The sequence below is a fragment of the Panthera tigris genome, chromosome F3, assembly GCF_018350195.1.
Source record: "Panthera tigris isolate Pti1 chromosome F3, P.tigris_Pti1_mat1.1, whole genome shotgun sequence".
Taxonomy (NCBI): domain Eukaryota; kingdom Metazoa; phylum Chordata; class Mammalia; order Carnivora; family Felidae; genus Panthera; species Panthera tigris.
Window position 1 is genome coordinate 11450820 of NC_056678.1, and position 22867 is coordinate 11473686.

The 22867-nt window shown below is 44.1% G+C and overlaps 1 long non-coding RNA gene across 2 annotated transcripts in view; it reads left to right on the forward strand.

Annotated features, from left to right (window-relative positions):
- Positions 1-6471, forward strand: part of LOC122235990 — a 32076-nt gene extending 25605 nt beyond the window's left edge. For both annotated transcript variants that reach the window (XR_006214190.1, XR_006214189.1), the window contains one exon: positions 5702-6471. This is a non-coding gene — a long non-coding RNA (uncharacterized LOC122235990). The remainder of the gene's footprint in view (positions 1-5701) is intronic.
- The last annotated feature ends 16396 nt before the right edge of the window (positions 6472-22867 follow it).

Below are 22867 nucleotides of genomic sequence, written 5' to 3' on the forward strand. Positions count from 1 at the left end.
AACATTCGCCAGGCCGGCCTGGAGGTGAGGTCAGGCTTAGGTAAACTTGAACCTTTCTCGTTCTTACTCCAGCAAGCCCAGTTACTTAAGTATGCGTTGGGCGACGTGAGAAGCTGGAGAATGTTTGGTATGATGTATGGAATAAGAAAGAAGTTGCTTCTAGTAAATGATCTGATGTGGGATGATTGCCCACTTCCATTCCAGTTTCCGGGGACGTGATCCATACGCCTTGTATGTTTCAGGTGAAGCCTGGGGTAGCCCCTGGGGGCAGGGAGACACTTGGCTGAGGTTCCGAGTTTGACACTCGATTGCTGGCTTTGCTGGAGTGAGACTTCTAAAGGCTATGAAAAGAAGTTGAAGATTGGGTATGTTATGAACAACACATGGCCCCAGCTTTAAGTTCAAGGCCTATTATTTGGGGCCATGCTCTTGCAAAGATGCTTTGAAGTAAGACAAATATTTAAGGCAAGCTACAGATACGTTTGGGGGACGTGTTGGAATTTTTGTAGGTTTTCACCTTCAGGTTTCTTAAGAGACAGTAGTTGGAAGTGAAGTATATTCACATGGTTAAAGACTGGGAGAAAATTGACCAAGTGCAGTGGTTTGTTTCGAGATATAGAAATCACGGGTGAGCTTGTGTTCTTTATCTGCTAAGCTTTATATCATATGGGTATATTCTTCTGTAATGAAAAACAAGTATTGTAAACCTTTTTGCAGGTATATAACGTGCCTAGAATGCCAGTGACTGTATTTGCAATCTTTACTCCAACTCTTGGACCTGTTACATTCTGGCTTCTGTTCTTACTGCATTGAAACGGACTCACCCATGCTCTGCAAAACAAAGAGTACTTTTTAGTCTCCGCAGTCTTTGTGTGGACTGCTTTCTTCCTGAACTTCTCTTTCTCTTCGGCATCCAAGGTCATCACTATTTGCTGGGCCTTCCCCGCCTTATCTTTTTTCATGGGAGCCTCTTCACTCACCCCCTTAAACGTGTTTCTCTCCTCGCTCCGTACCCACGTAGTGAGCGACCTCACCAAGAGCCAGCTTCGGCTTCCACGGGTGAGCACTGATTTCCCCTCTGATGTTCCAGTCCCACCGAGCGCTCTGTGGGACAGCTCCACAAGCTGTACACATACGTTGGAAGTTCATTATTTTAAATCCCTGGCCAAACATGCACCTGCTCTGGTGTTTCTTATCTCCTTACCTGGCATATAGCAGCCTCTTTATGATCCTTTCCAGGCTGGCTCCTTCACTAACTTGTACTTCCTTCCTTTCCCAGTCACAGTCCTTCCCCACTCCCAGGCCCAGTCACAACCTCCTGGAGCTTCCGTCTGTCTAAACTCTCCTGGACCCACCACCACATCTCCATCCTCATGGATGGCCTTGGATTAGTTCTCCATTGCTTCTCGCTGGGTTACTATAAACATTCTTCCTGCCGTCGGTGGCGTCTGTCCTCCAGGGCATCTTCATACTGCTGATTGAGTCACCTTTCTCAGAGTTCGTTTCCAAGCTGACCATGTCACTGTGCCTAAAAACCCGCTAGTGGATTTCGCAGTATGTGCGCCTTGATAAGGCCTTTCAAGGTCTGACTTTTGCTTGTCTCTGCAGCCTCTTATCTTGTCACTTGGTCCCATACAACCTTTGCTCCAATGATACTACCCAGCCAAGACCCCAGCTTCCAGTGTTTTTTTTTTTTTTTTTTTTTTTTGCCTCTTTTTGTCCTAACTTGCTGTCCTGTGTTTGAGCTTTCCCAGATCTTCTTGAGGTCACCATGTTTAAGATCCTCAATTTTAACAATAGGAAACTTGTGCCATTTATATTTAATGAAACTTTCATTTCCTTCAGGAAAATGCCCACGTTAATCACATAAATGAATGAGAACACACACACAAGAATGAATGGGAAAATATGTTTTATGTTATAAAAACACGATTTATACTCAACTTTCTGACCACAATCGTAGAGTAAGGCAAAGCGCATAGCTCTAAAGAAAGGAAAGAATTTTACTCATCCATGTTAATATTGAAAAATTCAGTAGCTTGAGAATATTTTGCTCTTTATAAAGTCAGCAGTAACCATTCTTATGCTTTCTGTGGATGGGGTGATGATGCATCTAATCGGTCAGCACATGAGTGTAACAGAAGTACTGTCCAAGTTGTGGGTCAGATATGACTAATTAAGGAAGACATCAGCAGGATGATTTTCTTGTGGCCTGGCCCACTTTTCTTCAGATGTATGTTCATAGGCAAGGCTTGATTAAGAATTAGACTTATGTTTTTTTCATTAATCAGAATTTGTTTTTTCTTAAGCTCAATCACTGAAGACAGACAAATCGTTTAAATATTCTAACACGGCCTCATGCATCATCATTAGAATTAATGTAATGACGTATTACTGGAAACATAACAAATAGCTATCATCCTGCCCTCATAGTTGAGGGGATAGGTGGATTTGGAAAATCTAAAATGTCTCTGACTTGGTTTGTAAATAATTTTGACACATAACATCATGCTTTTGAGGGGTTACACTGTGAGAACTAATTTTGGCCCAAACAAAATTAAGGTGAACACTCCATTGTCTCCGTGGATCTCATAAATGGGGGAAAAGAACGTTATTAAAGATTCAATATAGTTTTCTCCTCCTGGTCTCTCAGCGGCGATGGTCATTCAGATTCACTGGAAAGAGTAGTCCCGTGCTGAAATAAAAGTATTGTGTGAATGCGTGGATGATACCCAGTTACCGTTCTGGGTCTACTGCTAGGATTAATTTTACATTATTTTGTGCTGGTCGACGAGTTCCTTAACTTCTTCGAGCCCCAGTTTCCTCACCTGTAAAAGGAAAAAAAACCCACTAGCAATCATATTGCTGTTATAGCCCCCTGGAGGTGGGGCTGAGGTCACATCCCGGAAGCACCTGGCCCAGTGCCCAGCACATGGCAGGCCCCCTCTCGGTCCAACTCCCACCAACGAAGACATGCAAATGTGTGCACAAAACACACGGGCTCAGACACAGAGGGAAAATGTGGCTTTCATACAGACAGGAAAATCGTCCATATAGACAAATCATAGAGAAAGGAAGCCATGCTGAGGAAAAAGAATGGCTCTGGCGGGCAGGTGGAGTCGTTCATAGAAACCACTCAAAGCAAGCGAGACTCCTCATTTTTGGTGATCATTAGCATGTTTCTTTTATATGTCTGTTGGTTGCCGGCCAGTAGGGACATCTTATAAGTGTTTGGATTCAAATGTATAATTCTGGCTCTTCTAATTACTCATTCCCACCTGGCCTAGCAGTGTTTGCAGAGAGAGAGAGAGCGGGTAAGAATATTTTGTGAACTCGTTTCTCAGAAGGATGACCCCAGAGCTATAATTTGAAGCATTTTTACTGCATGGCGGATGATGCAAGGTTATTTCTTTTTGAAGGGGAAAGGGGGTGGGTGGAGAGCAGACTGAGGCTAAGGGGATCAGGGCCAGGAAAGAGTGAAGATAAAATTACTACAAATATCTGGCACCATTTTCCAAATTAAGCCATAACATTTAGACTCTCACATACTCAGATTTCCTCTGAAATCTCAGGTTGCTTTCCTGTTATTGCAGAAGGAAGGTCCCTAAGGTTCCCCAGGGCTGGCTCTGCCTAGAATTAGCTGACAAGGGGGATCAATGAGAGCCAGGTTGAGGCTTCTCACGGACAGCTCTGAGCAATGGTGGGGGCCCAGAGCCAAATTAGGGTGCGGGCAGGGCCTGGGGCTGATCACACCGAGAGTGCCCTCGGATGCTCTTTTCCGGAGCGCACTTGGACTGGGGAGACAGTGGCGTCTGAGCATCGATGTGCAAACCCCAGCTCTGATTGGGTGAACGGTGTCATGCAAATCACATCACCTTTCTGTTTCTCACGTTCCCCATCTGCAGTGAGGCGAGCCCGTGCTTAGCAGCCGGCATTGTTTTGAGGCCCAAAGGACATCATTTACGTGAAGATACTTGGAAAATTAGCGCAGTACGAGAGGCAAAACACTTCAGGCTAAAATTGACATTCTGGGCTGCTTGAAGGATAAGAGGGGTTGGAAATCTCACCAAAGGAACAACAGGGACAAGTGCAGGGGTGAGGCAAGCAGAGGTGACACCGGCTATGGCTAAGAACTCAGAACTGGGGTCGCATGCTGATGCTGCTTATCTATCTATCTGTCTATCAATCATCTATCTATCTGTCCATCTATTATCTATCAATCATCTATTATCTATCTATCTATCTATCTATCTATCTATCTATCTATTATCTATCATTTACCTATCATCTATCTATCTATCTATCTATCATCTATCTATCTTGTATCTCTCTATTATCTATCTATCTATCTATCTATCTATCTATTATCTATCATTTACCTATCATCTATCTATCTATCTATCTATCTATCTATCTATCTATCTATTATCTATCATTTACCTATCATCTATCTATCTATCTATCTATCTATCTATCTTGTATCTCTCTATTATCTATCTATCTATCTATCTATCTATCTATCTATCATCTATTTATCTATCAGTCATCTATTTATCTATCATCTATGTATGTATGTATGTATCTATCCATCTATCTATGTATCACCTCCTTTTGTCTCAGTTTCCTCATCTGTAAAACGGGAATTATAAAATATGTATCACCTGGGTTGTTTTGAAGGTGAAACAAACAAAAAATGCACGCAGCGTGCCTGCCACACTGTCATTCCCTAGAGGACACTGGCAGCAGATGAACGGGCCTGGAAACTCTATCAGCTTTGTGCTGCGGGATAGCTACGTGTATATGAGACGCGCGTCCTTTTTCCCCCGTAAGATCTTTCCTCAGTTCTTCACGCCCTAAATGGTGGCGGGAGGATGGGGGAAACCATGGAAACTGACGGTTTCCTGACTTGTCATATTGTAGGTGTTGTCTCGCCGATAGTACAGAAGTCCCGTGGACGTTAACCCCTTCAGGAGGCGGTTGACGGTATTGATTGTGTAATTTTTTTCAGGGTGGCCTTCTCTGTGAGGTGGTCCGAAAACATTGCTATTCATTTACTCATCCCTTTGTTCAGCCAACCAACTATCACTGAGCACCTAGTATGTGCAGGATGATGAGCTGGGCTGGGAGGTGAGGATATACTGGAGAGCGGGACAAATAAATTTCCTGCCCTAAAGGAGCCTGTGCTCTAGTGGGTAAGACAAAGCAATTATGTACTTAGTCTATCACGTGTAGTGACAAGTGTTGGGAGGAAAAAGAAAGTATTAGAAGGTGACAGCGATGTCTTTGGAGGACTCAGGGTAGAGACAGTGGCCACTATTCCCTGTTCTGACCCCCGGAGTTGCCCCTGACTGCCCTCTGTGGCTGTATTCCATCATCCAGGGAACTGCTTGGAGACTTAAGAGGACAGAATGACCACATATCTACTCTGTCTTTAAGGCGGGGGACGGTGAGGTTGGGCAGTTATGATCCTGGCATAGCCAGAATAAGGCAGAGGTGACAATCTCCTCCTGCCTGTATCCCTGACCCCTGCTCTGGCCCATTGCTGTGTGTGTGTGTGTGTGTGTGTGTGTGAACATTGGAATGGGGCTGGGGTGGGTTACAGAGACGATGGGTAAACATACATAAGGTCTGGCTCAGAACACTTGAAATGCAGACCTCGTTTGGCAGGACTTTCTGTGACTCGGGCATATTATCTTTACAGCTCACGGTTTCCCGGGACATTTGTGCAGATGAAATTGATCAGCGGCAGGAGGAAGATAGCTGTTGCCTAGGCAACCAGCCGATGACTCATCCTGGCTTTGAAGCAGCAAAAGCCATGAGCCTGCAGTAATTTTCCAGATGCTTAACCTGTCCTCCTCCTTCTCTGTCTTTCTTTGTTTTCCTCTCTCCATCCTTCATTTCTTTCTGCACCCTCACTTCCCCGGGTCCTCCTTAAACTTGACACTGAGTGCTGCAGGATCTCTGCAGGGGGTGGGTATAGGGGGTGGTCCTGAGCTCCCCAGAGCAGTTATGTGGACCTCATCCCACCAGTAATAGGTGGCTTTCCCTGCTGCTGCTCCTTATGTCTCCTAACCGGGAAATGGCCAGGCTGTCACCGTCGGTGCTGCAGAGCCCCCAAGATGCTGCTTGTTGCCCTTGATCAGAGAACCTCAAGTGAACCCGGCACTTTTTCTTTGAATCTAAACTAAACGGAGCACACCCCTCTATCTCAGAGATCTGCAGTGTTCCTTTGAGGACAGACAGTTATCCTGTGGGCCTCCCAAGCCAAGTTGCGCCAGTGATGTTTACAGGCGACAGAGGCCACCGCTGGCAGCTCTCTGGATGCTGGGTTTTCCCATCCTCCTTCGCTGACGTTCCCCACTCCTCACCTTGTGTCTGATGTTCCAGGCCCTTCTTAATTAGCCATCGCAATCGTCTCTACAACGCGGAGTATAGAAGCTTGAACCGTTCCCCTTCCAAAAGCATTTTCATTTTAACAAGGTTTTCAGAAGCAAAATATTTTAAAACTCAGGGGAACCAAATTGTTAGCCTTTTGGATAAAGATGTAGGTGGTGGTGGGGTGTTGGGTAGTGAGCTACGCCTGGAAGAGGGTCTTCCTCTCCACCTCGTACGTGCATCACCCATGGTGCTGCTGAGGCTGGCACAAAACATTTTATGTTGGTTATAAGTTGGTCCCCCAGTTCCGTATCCCACCCCTACCCATACATATGTACTGTGTCCATGCACGTCACGTACACACACACACACACACACACACACTGCCTTGAGCAGCAGCAGCAGCTAATGGGGAGACAACAACAAATCCCCAGCGATGAATGCAGAGCCACCAGGGGCACAGACATACGCTCATTCTCCTCCTCCTGCGGTGGAGAACGCCGTCCTCTGGTCTCAAGCACACGCTGGGCAAGGATGCCTTGGCCACCCTCATGATCTGAGGAAATGGCACTGGCTCTGGGAACACTTCAATCCCGCGAAGCATGGGACTTGAGATGGATGAGACTTGAGCCGTGTGCACCCTGGCCATCCATCCAGTGCGGGCATTGCCGCTAAAGTGTCCCCCCATGGCAACCGTGCTGCTGAACTTGAACCCGCAGGGATGGGGGCCGCTTGGCTCACAGGGCAGCCCAGTACATTTTTGAACAGATGGGATTGTTCACCTCTTTATAGATTTATGGAGCAATTCTTTCATTCGGTAAAGACCGATGGAATGCCCTTGGTGTGAGGTGCAGGGGTGAGCAAAACGGTCCTGCCAGCGTGGGGCTCAGGGTCTCCGGGCTGGCGGAATCAAGGGCACAACCCGACAGCACCGTGGTTGCCAGCGGGGGAGACGGCGACCAGGAGAAGTTCAGGGAACTCTGGGGCCATAAGCGGCGGGGGGGGGGGTGCCTCTGGGCCCCTGCAGGCGGGGGAGGGGTGCGGGGCCAGGGGGGATGGTCTGGGGCGGCTTCCTCGGGAAAGCGAGGCAGGGCCAAACAGTCCGGACCACCGGGCAGGGTGCGGCAGCCAGGGGGAGGGGGGATAGATTGTGTGGGAAAGTGCCTGTAGGCGAGCAGGTTTGAAAAAGGACCGGGGAGGTGGGGGGGGGGGGGTGGACACTGTGTCTTGAGAATGGAGGGAGAGTGGGGTGTGAGAGACAGCAGGTGGAGGGGGGCGGGGGGGGGGCGGTTCCAGGACACCATAGCCAGAGGCACAGGTGCGGAGCAGTGATGGTTCTCCTCCTCCCCTTCCCCCTTCCTCTGCCCCTCCTCTTTCCCTCTCCACTTCCCTGCCCTCCTTCTCTTTTTCTTTTCTTTTTTTTTTTGGGGGGGGGTGGGGGGATCGGTCTCTAATTTCATCTTTCTCAGAAACTCCATCTGCTGAGGAGCAAGAATTTCAGCTTCAAAACTTAGCGTGAAATAAAAATAGAAATAGTCCTTTTTGAGTAAACATGCTTAGATTTGGCTACGCTTACCGGGCAACTTTTCAGGCTGGCTCCTGAGCATGGGGCTGGGCTTTGGCTTGCTTGGTACTTGTAGCAACAGTGACAAAAGCGACCTTGGAGCCCTGAAGTGACCTGGACTGTTCTCCGCCACTTTTGGTCTTCGCAGTAGCGCCCCTTGTCTCTCTGGCCACCTAGCGCCCTGCTGAGGTTGGTGGCTTGGCCGGCAGTCTGTGCACCTTGTGGCTGGGCCTCCCTCCCTCCCCCTCCCCTCCTCCCCCCTCCCCACTCCCCCCCTTCCCCCCTTCCTCTATCCTTCCCTCCAATTGGTCCGGGCCCAGCAATTATCCCCTGGATGATTCAGCCTGACCCCAGGTCTTGCTGTGTTTCTGTTTTGTTTTCCAAATGGCCTTTGCAGGGGGAACCGGCTCTGTCCTGTGGAGAACCCGGTGGTGTGGACAGTCAGTCTTGATTCCCAGTTAAGCCAAAAAAGAGGATAAAGGAATTCAGAAAAATCTCCCTTGCATGGCTATTGGTTTGCTGCAGAACTCCATTTTGAAATTAAAACTCTGGATATGAACTCCCTTCCTTCCCTCGGCGTTCTTCCTTTTCAGGCCAAATTTCTCCCCAGTGGATAGATGCTTTGCCATCTAGGGAGACGTTGACTTCTTGGGGAAGGCAGAAGGTAAAAAGTGTGTGGGGGTGTGCGTATGTTTCAAAATAGGATTCCTGTTAGTACACTATTTTAAGGATTCTTGGGTTCTTTTTCCTAAGATCATTAAGGAATCACTGACGCATTTTTAGCAAGGGAGCGATGGAGTCAGATTTGCATTTTCACAGAGGTCCTGGTGGCTGCTATAGGAATGGATGGGACAGCAAAGTCTATGCAGGCAGATGGGTCAGCAGGTATCGGGTGGTGGCTAAGAAGATCAACGGGGACAGGCTCGAGAAATGTTTAGGGGCTTGGGGGGTCAGGATAGGCAGGTGGACCAGATATGGGCTTGAGGAATGGTAGTTACGAAGGTATGACATTTCCGCTCTATGTGACCAGAGAGGTTTGGAGACTGTTCGCTGAAAAGGAGAATACGTAATAGGGGACCCAGATTTCGATAGTGGGAAGATGTTAAGTGCCTTTGAGAAATACATATGAAGATGACAACTAAGTGGGTATTGAATGTGGATCTCAAGGGAGACTCCCTCCAGTGTGAGGGAACACTGATGCCCAGGGAGCAGGCGGGAGGGGACGACGGGACCCAGGGTCCGAGGAGCTCAGGCAGCGAAGGAAAGGAGAGAAGTGTGGTAGCAGATGAAGGGATTTCCTTGTCACAGAAGAGACAGGGTCCTCCTGAGAGTGGATAAGGAGGATCGCGGGGGAGCTGGGGCAAATGGGGTGAACGGGGCATTTTGTTGTACCATCCCCGGCCTTGGAACTTTTTGTGTCTTTTTTCCTCTGGTCTGTTTTGCCTCTGACTCCTCCCATCTGCAGGCACCCAGCAGCTACTGGCTTGGCCATTGGCTTCTTCCATTTTCCCTGCTCCCCCTTCACACCGCCACCCCCCCCCCCCCCCCCCCCGCCAAATTTCTGTCCTGAGTTTGAGAAGGTGACCCATCCCAGTGAGGTAACGAATCGATAGATCAGTCCTTAGAGGAAAGCCCTTTGCTATGGGAACAGAACTTTAAAGACAAAATAAAAACTGCCAAAAACATTTGTCTTAATTCCCTGTAGCAAATTGGAGCCTTCCTTTTGTATCCCCTTCTCCCCAAACCAGGCCGACTAAGGTTTCTTGTCTGTTGCCCTTCTGCAAGAGAGTCTGGGAGGCAGAATGAGGTCATGAGCCTGGCAAGGCTTTAGGGATCTGGGTAAGATGGGGTAAGGCCAGCTAAGAGCATTGTCAGCATTGCTAGCATTACGGAGAGGAAGAGGTAATTGTATGAAAAGAATAAATATTTGAAAAGCACAGTAATTTTATTATTTATTTAAAAAAAATTTTTTTTAACGTTTATTTTTTTTTGAGACAGAGAGAGACACAGCATGAACGGGGGAGGGGCAGAGAGAGAGGGAGACACAAAAATTTTTTTTTTAACGTTTATTTTTTTTTGAGACAGAGAGAGACACAGCATGAACGGGGGAGGGGCAGAGAGAGAGGGAGACACAGAATAGGAAGCAAGTTCCAGGCTCTGAGCCATCAGCCCAGAGCCCTACGCGGATCTCGAACTCACGGACCGCGAGATCGTGACCTGAGCTGAAGTCGGACGCTTAACCCACGGAGCCACCCAGGCGCCCCAGAAAAGCACAGTAATTTTAAAGCATCTAGAGCAATGACTTCCTTTGGGTCTGAGAGGAAGCACTCAAATGAAAAACTGGAAATAGAAGGGGAAATAGCTAATGCTAATGGTGGCAGTCTTTATAATAAGAAAACACAAAAGGCAATATATGTGAGTGCCTTCCATAACCATGGAGAATACAGTGAGAAGGTAGGACAATCATTTAATTTGAATCTTGGGAAGAGGGGAGGGAAATATTGCATCTGTGACATGTTTTCTAAAGGAACAGAAATGATATTTGAAGAGATAATGACTGAGCATTTTTTTTCAAAACCGTTGAGCGACATTAATCCAGATTTTCAGAAACCCAATGCATTTTGAACAGGAAGTCGATGCGTGGCATCTTATAGCGAGAAAGATCAAGAACGTAACTTGGATTACCTTGAAAAGAGCAACAGGCCAACAGCTGCCTTCCTACTTGCGACAGTGGGGGACCAAATACGGAGGACTGATATTTCCAAAACGCTGAGAGAAGAAAAGTACTAACATATGCAGGGAAAATAAAGACATTTCCAGACAAAATGAAACAGAATTTGCCATCAGTAGTAAAGGAAATACTAAAGGGTTAACTTCAGGGAAAAGGAATATGATGCCAGATGAAAAAGCAGGAAGAAGTTAAGTTGAGTAAAAATCTTTTTTAAAAAATTTGTAATGTTTATTTATTTTTGAGAGCTACAGAGTGTGAGTGGGGGAGGGGCAGAGAGAGAGGGAGACACAGAGTCTGAAGCAGGCTCCAGGCTCTGAGCTGTGAGCGCAGAACCCGACGTGGGGCTCGAACCCGGGAACTACGAGATAGTGACTAGGGAGAAGTTGGAGACTTCACTGAGCCACCCAGGTGCCCCAAGATGAATAAAAATCTTAATATGTGGGTAAATGGAAAAAAATATTGCTATGTGTGCATATTGTATAAAGCAATCATCATCATCATCATCATGTCTTTTGGAATTAAAAAATATATACAAAATTAAATGCAGGACAGCAAGAACATGCTAGTGGGTATTAGATAAGGGTTAGAGAATGCAGTGAAAAATGTTTCAGGTCTTTGCATTGTTAGGATGAGGACGAGAATATTAATTAACAGTAATTAATTAGACTTTGATAAGCCCCAAATGCATCTGATCATTTCAAGGGTAACACTGAGAGAATTCCAAAACAGTATATAGCTTATGAACAAATGGATGGGAGCCAACTAACTGAATGATTAAAATATAATCAATTCAAATGCAGCAATAAATAAGGGGAAGAATGTAGAATACGCAGAACAATACCACATCATGACAGATAAGTGCTAATGTATCAGTCATTGTGTTAAGTATAAATGGAGCAAAGGTGCTAATTAACATCATCAGCAGTTTGTTTTAAAAAGAAACCATATACTCTTTATAAGAGACAGAGGTAAAACATAAAGATTCACAAAGACTAAGATCATAGAAAAAGATATACTGTAGAAATTAAAACCAAACCCAAAAGCCAAAGTAGCTATGTTAATATCAGATGAAACAGACTTTAAGGAAAAAAAAAAGCATTGCTAGAAATAAACATATCTCTAGATAATGACAAAAGGACAGTTCACTAGGTTTATAAAACATTTCTAAATTTACATCAAATAGCATAATCTCAATATATGTAAAGTAAAAATTATAAAAACTTCAGGGATAAGTAAACAAATTCACAACCATAGTGGACAATTTTACTATACATCTATGAGTAATTGACAGAGTAATTAGACAAAAATCTGTAAGAATTTAAAAGACTTGAGTAACACAGTGAACAAACAAATTATAGAACAATTTCTTAGAAAGACAGAATAGAGTTATTTTTAAGTACAAACAGGATATTTTAAAAAATCTATTCTATAGGTGGTGGAAAAGGGATTGTATTTGTTCAGAATTTGACCATGACACAATTTTTGTATAAATAGATACAAGAGAACTAGAATATCCATACATTTTTGGAAACTAAAAAATATACTTCTAAATTACTTATGGGACAAACAAGAATTGGTATTTAGAAAATAGATGAATGATAATGAAAATATGACATATGATTACTTATGAGATGTAGCGAAAGCAAGAAAGATTTATATTCCTACATTCAAGAATGTAGAAAAATAGTTAAATAACACTCCCCCAATAGAAAGAAATAAATTATAATGGTAATAGAAAATATATAAATAGAAGGGATCCTCAATAAATCTAAAAGTCAAATCTTTGAAGACTAATAAAATTAATATACCTTTGGCAAGACTGATCAAGAAAAGAAAGAAGACATAATCAGTATCAAGAGTAAAAAAGAAGACATCACTACAGATCCTACAGATATTCTAAAGACAGTAAGAGAATATTATGAATATGCAAATAAATTTTACAATTTAGATGAAATGGATATATTTCTAGAAAAATACATAGGGATCTAGTACAGATGGCTCATAATCATGAAGGACTTAGGCTTCTTAGAAGTGCTTTTAGTGCTTTTACACGTTTGGCATTAGGTTTCTACCTCATGGTCGTGCATGGTTATTCTACTTCTAGCTATCATATTCATTTCCTGGCCATCAAAAAGGAGGAAGATATAAAGAACAGTGTACTACTCCTCTTATATAAGAATATTTCCTGGAATTTTCATACAACACTCTGCTTATATTCCATTGTCCAGAACTTAGCTTTATGGCCTTTCTTAGCTGCAAGGGAGGCTGGTAAGTATCATCTTCCTCTCTGTTGGCTATGTACCCAGATAAACTTACAAGTTCTATTATTTTTTTTAAGATATTGTTTCTATTTATTTATTTATTTATTTATTTTTAAGTTTTATTTTATTTTTTAATTTTACATCCAAGTTAGTTAGCATATAGTGCAACAATGATTTCAGGAGTAGATTCCTTAATGACCCTTACCCATTTAGCCCATCTCCCCTCCCACAACCCCTCCAGGAGCCCTCTGTTTGTTCTCCATATTTAAGAGTCTCTTATGTTTTGCTCCCCTACATGTTTTTATGTTATTTTTGCTTCCGTCCCTTGTGTTCATCTGTTCTGTGTCTTAAAGTCCTCATATGAGTGAAGTCATATGATATTTGTCTTTCTCTGACTAATTTTGCTTAGCATAATACCCTTTAGTTCCATTCACGTAGTTGCAAATGGCAAGATTTCATTCTTTTTGATTGCTGAGTAGTACTCCATTATATATGTATACACCACATCTTCTTTATCCATTCATCCATCAATGGACATTTGGGCCCTTTCCATACTTTGGCTATTGTTGATAGTGCTGCTATAAACATCGGGGTGCATGTGCTCCCTTCGAAACAGCATACCTGTATCCCTTGGGTAAATACCTACCAGTGCAATTGCTGGATCATAGGGTAGTTCTATTTTTAATTTTTTGAGGAACCTCAAAACTGTTTTCCAGAGTGGCCGCACCAGTTTGCATTCCCACCAGCAGTGCTAAACGGTTCCTCTTTCTCCGCATCGTTGCCAACATCTGTTGTTGCCTGAGTTGTTGATGTTAGCCATTCTGACTGGTGTGAGGTGGTATCTCATTGTGGTTTTGATTTGTATTTCCCTGATGATGAGTGATGTTGAGCAGTTTTCCATGTGTCGGTTGGCCATCTGGATATCTTCTTTGGAAAAGTGTCAATTCGTGTCTTTTCCCCATTTCTTCACTGGATTATTTGTTTTTTGGGTGTTGAGTTTGATAAGTTCTTTATAGATTTTGGATACTAACCATTTGCAAATGTCTTTTCCTATTCCATCGGTTGCCTTTTAGTTTTGCTGATTGTTTCCTTCGCTGTGCAGAAGCTTTTTATTTTGATGAGGTCCCAATAGTTCATTTTTGCTTTTGTTTCCCTTGCCTCTGGAGACGTGTTGAGTAAGAAGTTGCGGGCAAGATCAAAGAGGTTTTTGCCTGCTTTCTCCTCGAGGATTTTGATGGCATCCTGTCTTACATTTAGGTCTTTCATCCATTTTGGTTTTATTTTTGTGTATGGTGTAAGAAAGTGGTCCAGGTTCATTTTTCTGCACATCGCTGTCCAGTTTCCCAGCACCACTTGCTGAAGAGACTGTCTTTATTCCAATGGATATTCTTTCCTGCTTTGTCAAAGATTAGTTGGCCAAACGTTTGTGGGTTCATTTCTGGGTTCTCTATTCTGTTCCATTGATCTGAGTGTCTGTTTTTGTGCAAGTACCACACTGTCTTGATGATTATAGCTTTGTAATACAGCTTGAAGACTGGGATTGTGATGCCTCCTGCTTTGGTTTTCTTCTTCAAGATTGCTTTGGCTATTCGGGGTCTTTTCTGTTTCCATACAAATTTTAGGATTGTTTGTTCTAGCTCTGTGAAGAATGCTCGTGTTATTTTGATAGGAATTGCATTGAATATGTAGATTGCTTTGGGTAGTATTGACATTTTAACAATACTTGTTCTTCCTATCCAGGAACATGGAATCTTTTTCCTTTTTTTGTGTGTCTTCTTCAATTTCTTTCATAAGCTTTCTATAGTTTTCAGTGTATAGATTTTTCATCTCTTTGGTTAGATTTATTCCTAGGCATTTTATGGTTTTTGGTGTGATTCCTTGATTTCTCTTTCTGTTGCTTCATTGTTGGTGTATAGGAATGCAACTGATTTCTGTGTAGTGATTTTATATCCTGCAACTTTGCTGAATTCATGACTCAGTTCTAGCAGTTTTTTGTGGAATCTTTTGGTTTTCCATATACAGTGTCATGTCATCTGTGAAGAGTGAAAGTTTGACCTCCTCCTGGCCAATCTGGATGCCTTTTATTTCTTTGTGTTGTCTGATTGCTGAGGCTAAGACTTCCAACACTACGTTGAATAACAGTGGCGAGAGTGGACATCCCTGTCTTGTTCCCGACCTTAGAGGGAAAGCTCTCAGTTTTTCCCCATTGAGGATGATATTAGCGTTGTGTTGTTCATCTATGGCTTTTATGATCTCGAGGTATGATCCTTCTATCCCTATTTTCTTGAGGGTTTTTGTCAAGAAAAGATGATGTATTTTGTCAAATGCTTTCTCTGCATCTATTGAGAGCATCATGTGGTTCTTGTCCTTTCTTTTAGTGATGTGATGAATCACATTGATTGTTTTGTGGATATTGAACCAGCCCTGCATCCCAGGTATAAATCCCACGTGGTCGTGGTGAATAATTTTTTTAATGTATTGTTGGAGCCGGTTGGCTAATATCTTGTTGAGGATTTTTGCATTCATGTTCATCAGGGAAATTAGTCTGTAGTTCTCCTTTTTAGTGGGGTCTTTGTCTGGTTTTGGAATCAAGGTAACGCAGGCCTCGTAGGAAGAGTTTGGAAGTTTTCCTTCCATTTCTATTTTTTGGAATAGCTTCAAGAGAATAGGTGTTAACTTTTCCTTAAATGTTTGGCAGAATTCCCTGGAAAGCCATCTAAACCTGGACTCTTGCTTTTTGGGAGATTTTTGATTACTAATTTGATTTCTTTACTGGTTATGGGTCTTTTCAAATTTTCAATTTCTTCCTGTTTCAGTTTTAGTAGTGTGTATGTTTCTAGGAATTTGTCTATTTCTTCCAGATTGCCCATTTTATTGTTGTATAATTGCTCATAATATTCTCTTATTATTGTTTGTATTTCTGCAGTGTTGGTTGTGATCTCTCCTCTTTCATTCTTGATTTTATTTATTTGGGTCCTTTCCTTTTTCTTTTTGATCAAACTGGCTAGTAGTTATCAATTTTGTTAATTCTTTCAAAGAAGCAGCTTCTGGTTTCATTGATCTGTTCTACTGTTGTTGTTTTTTTTTGTTTTTTTTTTTTTGTTTTTGTTTTTTGGCATTAATTTCTGCTCTGATCTTTATTATTTCCTGTCTTCTGCTGGTTTTGGGTTTATTTGCTGTTCTTTTTCCAGCTCTTTAAGGTGTAAGGTTAGGTTGTGTATCTGAGACCTTTCTTCCTTCTTTAGGAAGGCCTGGATTGCTATCTACTTTCCTCTTATGACCACCTTTGCTGCATCCCAGAGGTTTTGGGCTGTGGTGTTATCATTTTCATTGGTTTCCATGTACTTTAAAAAAATTTTTTTTTAACGTTTATTATTGAGAGACAGAGAGAGGCAGAGCATGAGCATGGGAGGGACAGAGAGAGGGGGAGACACAGAATCTGAAGCAGGCTCCAGGCTCTGAGCTATCAGCACAGAGCCCAACACGGGGCTCAAACTCATAAACCGCGAGATCATGACCTGAGCCGAAGTCAGACGCTTAACTGACTGAGCTACCCAGGCGCCCCTCCATGTACTTTTATTTATTATTATTTTTTTAATGTTTATTTACCTTTGAGACAGAGAGAGACAGAGTGTGAGTGGTGGAGGGGTAGAGAGAGAGGGAGACAGAATCTGAAGCAGGCTGCAGGCTCCTAGCTGTTAGCCCTGAGCCCGATGCGGAGCTTGAACTCTCCAGCCATGAGATCATGACCTGAGCTGATGTTGGCCGCCCAACTGACTGAGCCACCTAGGTGCCCCAGCTTCCTTGTATTTTTTAATTTCCTCTTTAACTTCTTAGTGAGCTCATTCATTCTTTAGTAGGATGTTCTTTAGTCTCCAAGTATTTGTTACCTTTCCAAATTTTTTCTTGTGGTTGATTTTGAGTTTCAAAGCGTTGTGGTCTGAAAATATGCACGGTATGATCTTGATCTTTTTGTACTTGTTCAGGGCTGATATCTGTCACAGTATGTGGTCTATCCTGGAGAACGTTCCATGTGCACTGGGGAAGAGTGTATATTCAGCTGCTTTAGGAAGAAATGTTCAGAATATATCTGTTAAGTCCATCTGGTCCAGTGTGTCATTCAAAGCCATTGTTTCCTTGTTGTCTTTTTGATTAGATGATCTGTCCATTGTTGTGAGTGGGGTATTGAAGTCTCCTACTATTATGGTATTACTATCGATGAGTTTCTTTATATTTGTAATCGATTGATTTACATATTTGGGTGTTCTAAGTTGGGGCATAGATATTTCCAATTGTTAGATCTTTGTGGTGGATAGATCCCTTAATTATAATATAATGCCCTTCTTCATCTTTTGTTACAATCTTTGTTTAAAAGATCTAGTTTGTCTGATATCAATATGGCTACTCTGGCTTTCTTCTGGTGACCATTAGCATGATAGATGGTTCTCCATCCCCTTTCAATCTGAAGGTGTCTTTAGGTCTAAAGTGTGTCTCTTGTAAACAGCATATTGATGGATCTGGTTTTCTTATCCATTCTATTGCCCTATGTCTTTTGATTGGGGCACTGAGTCCACTGACGTTTACAGTGAGTACTGAAAGATATGAATTTATTGCCATTATGTTGCTTGTGGAGTTGGAGTTTCTGGTGGTGTTCTCTGGTCCTTTCCGGTCTTTGTTGCTTTTGGTATTTATTTATTTATTTATTTATTTAGTCTTTTCTCCCTTCAGAGAGTCCCCCTTACAATTTCTTGCAGGGCTGGTTCAGTGGTCACAAACTCCTTTAATTTTTGTTTGGGAAACTTTTAATCTCTCCTTCTGTTTTGAATGACAGCCTTGCTGGATAAAGAATTCTCAGCTGCATATCTTTCTGATTCAGCACATTGAATATATCCTGCCACTCCTTTCTGGCCTGCCAAATTTCTGTGGATAGGTCTGCTGCAAACCTGATCTGTCTTCCCTTGTAGGTTAAGGACTTTTTTTCCCTTGCTGCTTTCATGATTCTCTCCTTGCCTGAGTATTTTGTGAATTTGACTATGACAGGCCTTGTTGATGGTCGGTTTTTATTGAATCTTATGAGAGTCCTCTGTGCTTCCAGATTTTGATGTCTGTGTCTTTCCCCAGGTTAGGAAAGTTTTCTGCTATGATTTGCTTACAGAACCCTTCTACCCCTTTTTCTCTCTCCTCATCTTCTGGGACCCCTATGATTCTGATGTTTTTCCTTTTTAATGAGTCATCGATTTCTCTAATTCTTAAATTTTGCTCCTTTGCCTTAGCCTCCCTCTTTTTCTGCTTCATTATTCTCCATGTCTGTCCTCTATATCATTGATTCTCTGTGCTGCCTCATCCATCCTTGCCACTGTGGCATCCATTGGAGATTGCGGCTCAGTTATAGCATTTTTTATTTCATCCTGACTAGCTTTTACTTCTTTTGTTTCTGCAGAAAGGGATTCTAATCTATTTTCGACTCCAGCTGGTATTCTTATTATCATAATTCTAAATTCTGGTTCAGACATCTTGCTTGTATCCGTGTTGGATAAGTCCCTGGCTGTCATTTCTTCCTGTTCTTTCTTTGGGGCGAATTGCTTCTTTTCATCATTTTGAAGGGAGAAAAGGAATTAATGAGATTAAAAAAATAAAAAAATTAAAATTAAAAAATTGAAAACAACACACACACACAAACACAAAATCAAGTGGATGATGCTAGATCCTAGGCGTGTTTTGGTCTGGGTGTTGAAAGGGGCTTGATAGACTTGAGAAAAAAAGGGGAAAGAAAAAAAAAAAGGAAATTGTTGGAAAATTTGAAAAAATTAATACACTGAAATAGAATAAAATGAAATGATGGAAGTAAAATAGAATTCGAAAAAATTTACACCAAGGTAAAAAAAATATAGTAGAAAGAAATTAGAGGAAAATATTTTTAATAAAAATTGAAAACAAAAATAATTTTTTTCTTTCTGTATTCAAGAAAAAGAAAAGAAATGAAAAAGAGAAAAAAAAAGAAACAAAATTGAATAGATGGACCAGTGAACAGACTGAAATACGATTGAAATTACTTTGTTTTCCCGTAGAAGTCAAACTATGATTTCTTTCCAGTCCAGAAACTAAGCAAGCGGAGAGATTTGTGTTCCTGAAGAGCGAGGTTAGCCCAGTTGCGCGGGGCTTAGTGTAACGGCTCAGTTCTCCACTAGATGGCGCTGCTTAGCTTACTGGGGTGGGTTGCTGTGGCGCTTGTAGGTGCATATGCGCATGCGCGGGAATGGTGGCGATGGTGTTGCACGACTACCCGCTCTCTAGTATCGAACTCCCTTCTTCCAGATTAGCTTAGCAATCGTGCACCTGTCCTTTGTCTTCGGCTTCCGTCCACTCCCCGCTTTTACACCATCTGCAACCGAGCCCCAGGCAGCACCTCCCTCCTGAGTTTTATCTCAGATGCGGCTGTGTCTCCCGACCCCTTACTTCGGAGGGACCGCGGCTCTGACCCTTTCTGCCCCCCTGCGGAGGGTCTCACCGAGCAATGGCCGGGTGCCGGCCGCACCCGGGAGCGTTCGCGGGACCGTGCTGCTGCCGATGCCCGGAGACTGCAGCCGGGGGCCAGCCCGCCCCAGAGAAAGTTCGCGCGATCGTGTAGCAGCGGCGTTTCAGGGATTATGGAAAATCACAACCGGCATCTGGCACCGGGCTCCGCCCCCAGCGACCTTGTTCCCGCACCAGCGAATGTGGCCATTCTCCCGGGTCCGCCGGGGTCTTTGCCTGTGCGGGGGTCACGCCGCCTCTACCAGCTGTCCTCCCAGCGGGGGAACCGCCTCTCCCGTGGGGCCCGAAGCCCCCCGGACCCCACTCTGCTCCTGGGGATTCGCCCTTCCCACCCGAGCGCCGCCAGGTATGGAGCTGCGGAGTTTCAGCCTCTGCTCCCCCTGTTTACAGAGTCTTCAGGGAATTTACAGCCTCTCCTTTCTCCTTTCTCCCTTTTTAGTCCAGTCCCTGCGGCTGTTTCCACTTTTCCGCTTTCTCTCCAGCTGCTTTTGCTGGGGGGGGGGTGCTTTTCCTGTATTCACCCCCCCTCCCCCCGCCCCCCACCTCCATCCTCTCTCTGCACCCAAAAGCGGCTCCCTGCCCTCCCCGCTTCTCTCTCCTCCAGTTCACCTCTCTGCGCCACGTACCTGCCGAGTTCGGGGGTTCAGGTGGCGCAGATTGTTGTGTGAATCCTCGGATCCGTTTTCTAGGTGTGCAGGACGGTTTAGCGTTGGTCTGGTTGTATTTCAGGGACGCGAGACACACAAAAAAACTTCCCATGCTGTTCCGCCATCTTGGCTCCTCCCCCGATGAATTTTTATTTTACGCCAGTTTATCCTTTTTTTGATTTTATTTATACGTGAAAGAAATGTATATACATTTATCCATTAAAGTCATTTATACATTAAAGAAAATTTCAAAACCACGCACACATCTTTGATTTCATCCCCTTCACAGAATTCTTCGCATTCGCTTTTTTTCTTGCTCGTCTTTGTAAATTTTAATTAGTTAATTAAATTAATCGTTTTTTTAAAAAAAGATAGTGTCCACTCTGTCTAGTCTTTCTGTGCACACTACTTTTTTCAACTCATAAAAGCCTCTGTTGAGGCAAATATGAGTTACATAGTCAGGCAACATCTCCTTCAATCTCTCTGAGCCAGAATCTGAAGGTGACAGGGTGGTGATTTCCACAGAAGACCTGTGATGAGCGGTCTTGGGGGGCATTCTCCTACTTGAGGTGGTTGGTAGCTTGTGAAGGTCTTATGACCTGTAAGGATCAGAGTTTAGTCAGAAGTCAGCGTTCTCAAAATGGGAAAGACTGAGATGAGAGCAACACGAATGAACCCAGTTTCCATCTGGCACATGCCGGCCGAGAGCCGTGGGGAACCTTGGTAGAACGGCATAAAATAGTGGCATAAAAGGAAAAGAGATCCAGCCCCTCCCCCCCAAAACTTTAGCAACAAGAAATTAAATTCTCTATCCATCTACTCCAAGAGGGATCCTCGGTGAGATTAAAACTCGTCCGGAGAAACTTACTCCAAAAGACATCCTGAAATTTCAAACCAATGTATACTCTCCGTTGCGGATGTGGGTTGGTGCGGGATACTCAGAACCCCTATTATCAGGGTGCTGGGCGTGTTGTCTATGTCCTTTGTGTGCAAGAGATTGAAGGGCTCCCTGTCAGGCAGGTGAAGGACCCCACACAGAACGGGAGTGGAGAAAGAGTCAGGAGCTCAAAGAGAGTAGAAGGCACCTTCCAATTCAGGCCATAAAATGTCAGGGGACTGTATTACTTTGCTACGGAGGCCATCACAGAGTACCAGAGCCCGGGGGATTTAAACAACAGAAATTTATCTTCCCACATCTCTTGAGGCCTACGAGCCCAAGACCAGGCGTCGGTAGGGTTGATTTCTTCGGAGCCCTCTCTCCCTGTGTCTTCACATGCCCTCCCTCAACGCATGTTGTGCCCCTAATCTCTCCTTGTGAGGACACCGGTCATCTTCCATTTGGACCCACTCTGATGATCTCATTTTAACTTCATTACCTCCTTAAAGACGCTGTCTCCACATAAAGCCACATTCTGAAGTACGAGACTTTAGAACTTCAGCAGAGGAATTGTTGGAAAGACACAGCTCAGTCCATAGCAGGGGGGGCTGCAATCCGAGGCACAGTATTGGTGGGATTGATGGTGAACCGGTTTGTCCAGCGGACCCCCTCTGTTAACTTGTGTCATTCTGGGCATCTCCAAGAAGCAGAGGCCAAGATGGAATGACACGTGCCAGAATTTTATTAAGGAAATGCCTGGGAGGAAAAAAAAAAAGAGGAAGAAGTCAGAAAGTCTGAGAGATCAGTCAAATCAAAATGCAGGTCTGATCCCAAGCGAGGGAGAAGAGGAGAGAAAGTTGGGGGAAGCTTCTTAGACTGCCGCGAGCACAAGGAATGTTCAAGAAGGCCTTTGAGAGTCCCCCCGGCCAAGGCCAGCTTCCAGAGGGGTCCTGTGTCTCTCAGGAGCACCAGTGCGTTAGCATCCCTGCCGCACTTGGTCATGGCTGGGAGCCGCGTGCACGTGCGTGGATTTCAGAGCTCAGGCGCTGGGACCCTGGTCCCTTGAGGGCCATCCCCAAGGATCGTCTTGCTGGACCGTACACAGGCGTGAAGAGTTACCCCGGCAGGTGCTAACCGTGAGTTTAACAAAAAAAACAAATTGGGGGGGAAAATGTCAAACTACTTAGACCTCAAACGAAGGAGGTAAAAGGAGCAACAGGGAAAAAGGGCTCCAGGCAACGTGGTTGAAGCTTTTGTTTTGACTGAGAACGGTACCCTTAGCACCATTCTGATCCACATTCTCCCTCCTCGATTCTCTCCGCCCACCTCCTAAGATACTTCCAGAAGGCAGTTCCAGATATCTTAGCTTCGGTCACAGGTTATCATTCTTTCTGTTGCTCCCAAAGGCTACTACCTTGTATATTTTTTTCCTTGGGGACAAGGTAAAGAGGGAATCCCATGGTGCCACTTGTTGGTTGCAGGGACTTGGGCAGATTCCTCCTGGAGCCTCCCTTGCCTCATCGAAAAATGGTAAATACTTCCTGCCTGGCGCGGATATTGTGAAAATGAAGGGACGTAATACATGCGTGTGCTTCTCAGGACGCGTGATACGTGGTGGATGCTCCTTTCAAGGCTTGGTGACTTGGGTCTGTGGCCTCCAAGCTCAAGGCCGAGAGAAGGAAGGCTGGGGAGGTTAGCAAATCAATTGTTAATCCATGACGCACGATTTCAGGATCTTTTGGGATGCGTTTTGTAGGAAATACCTTTAGTCCACTCCATTTTCCCATCGACCTCGGACCCAGGTAGTTTGTTAAGCGTCCGCCCGTCCGCGGTCTCCTGCTATGACAGAGAGGAAATTTTCTCTAGAGCTTTCGTGTC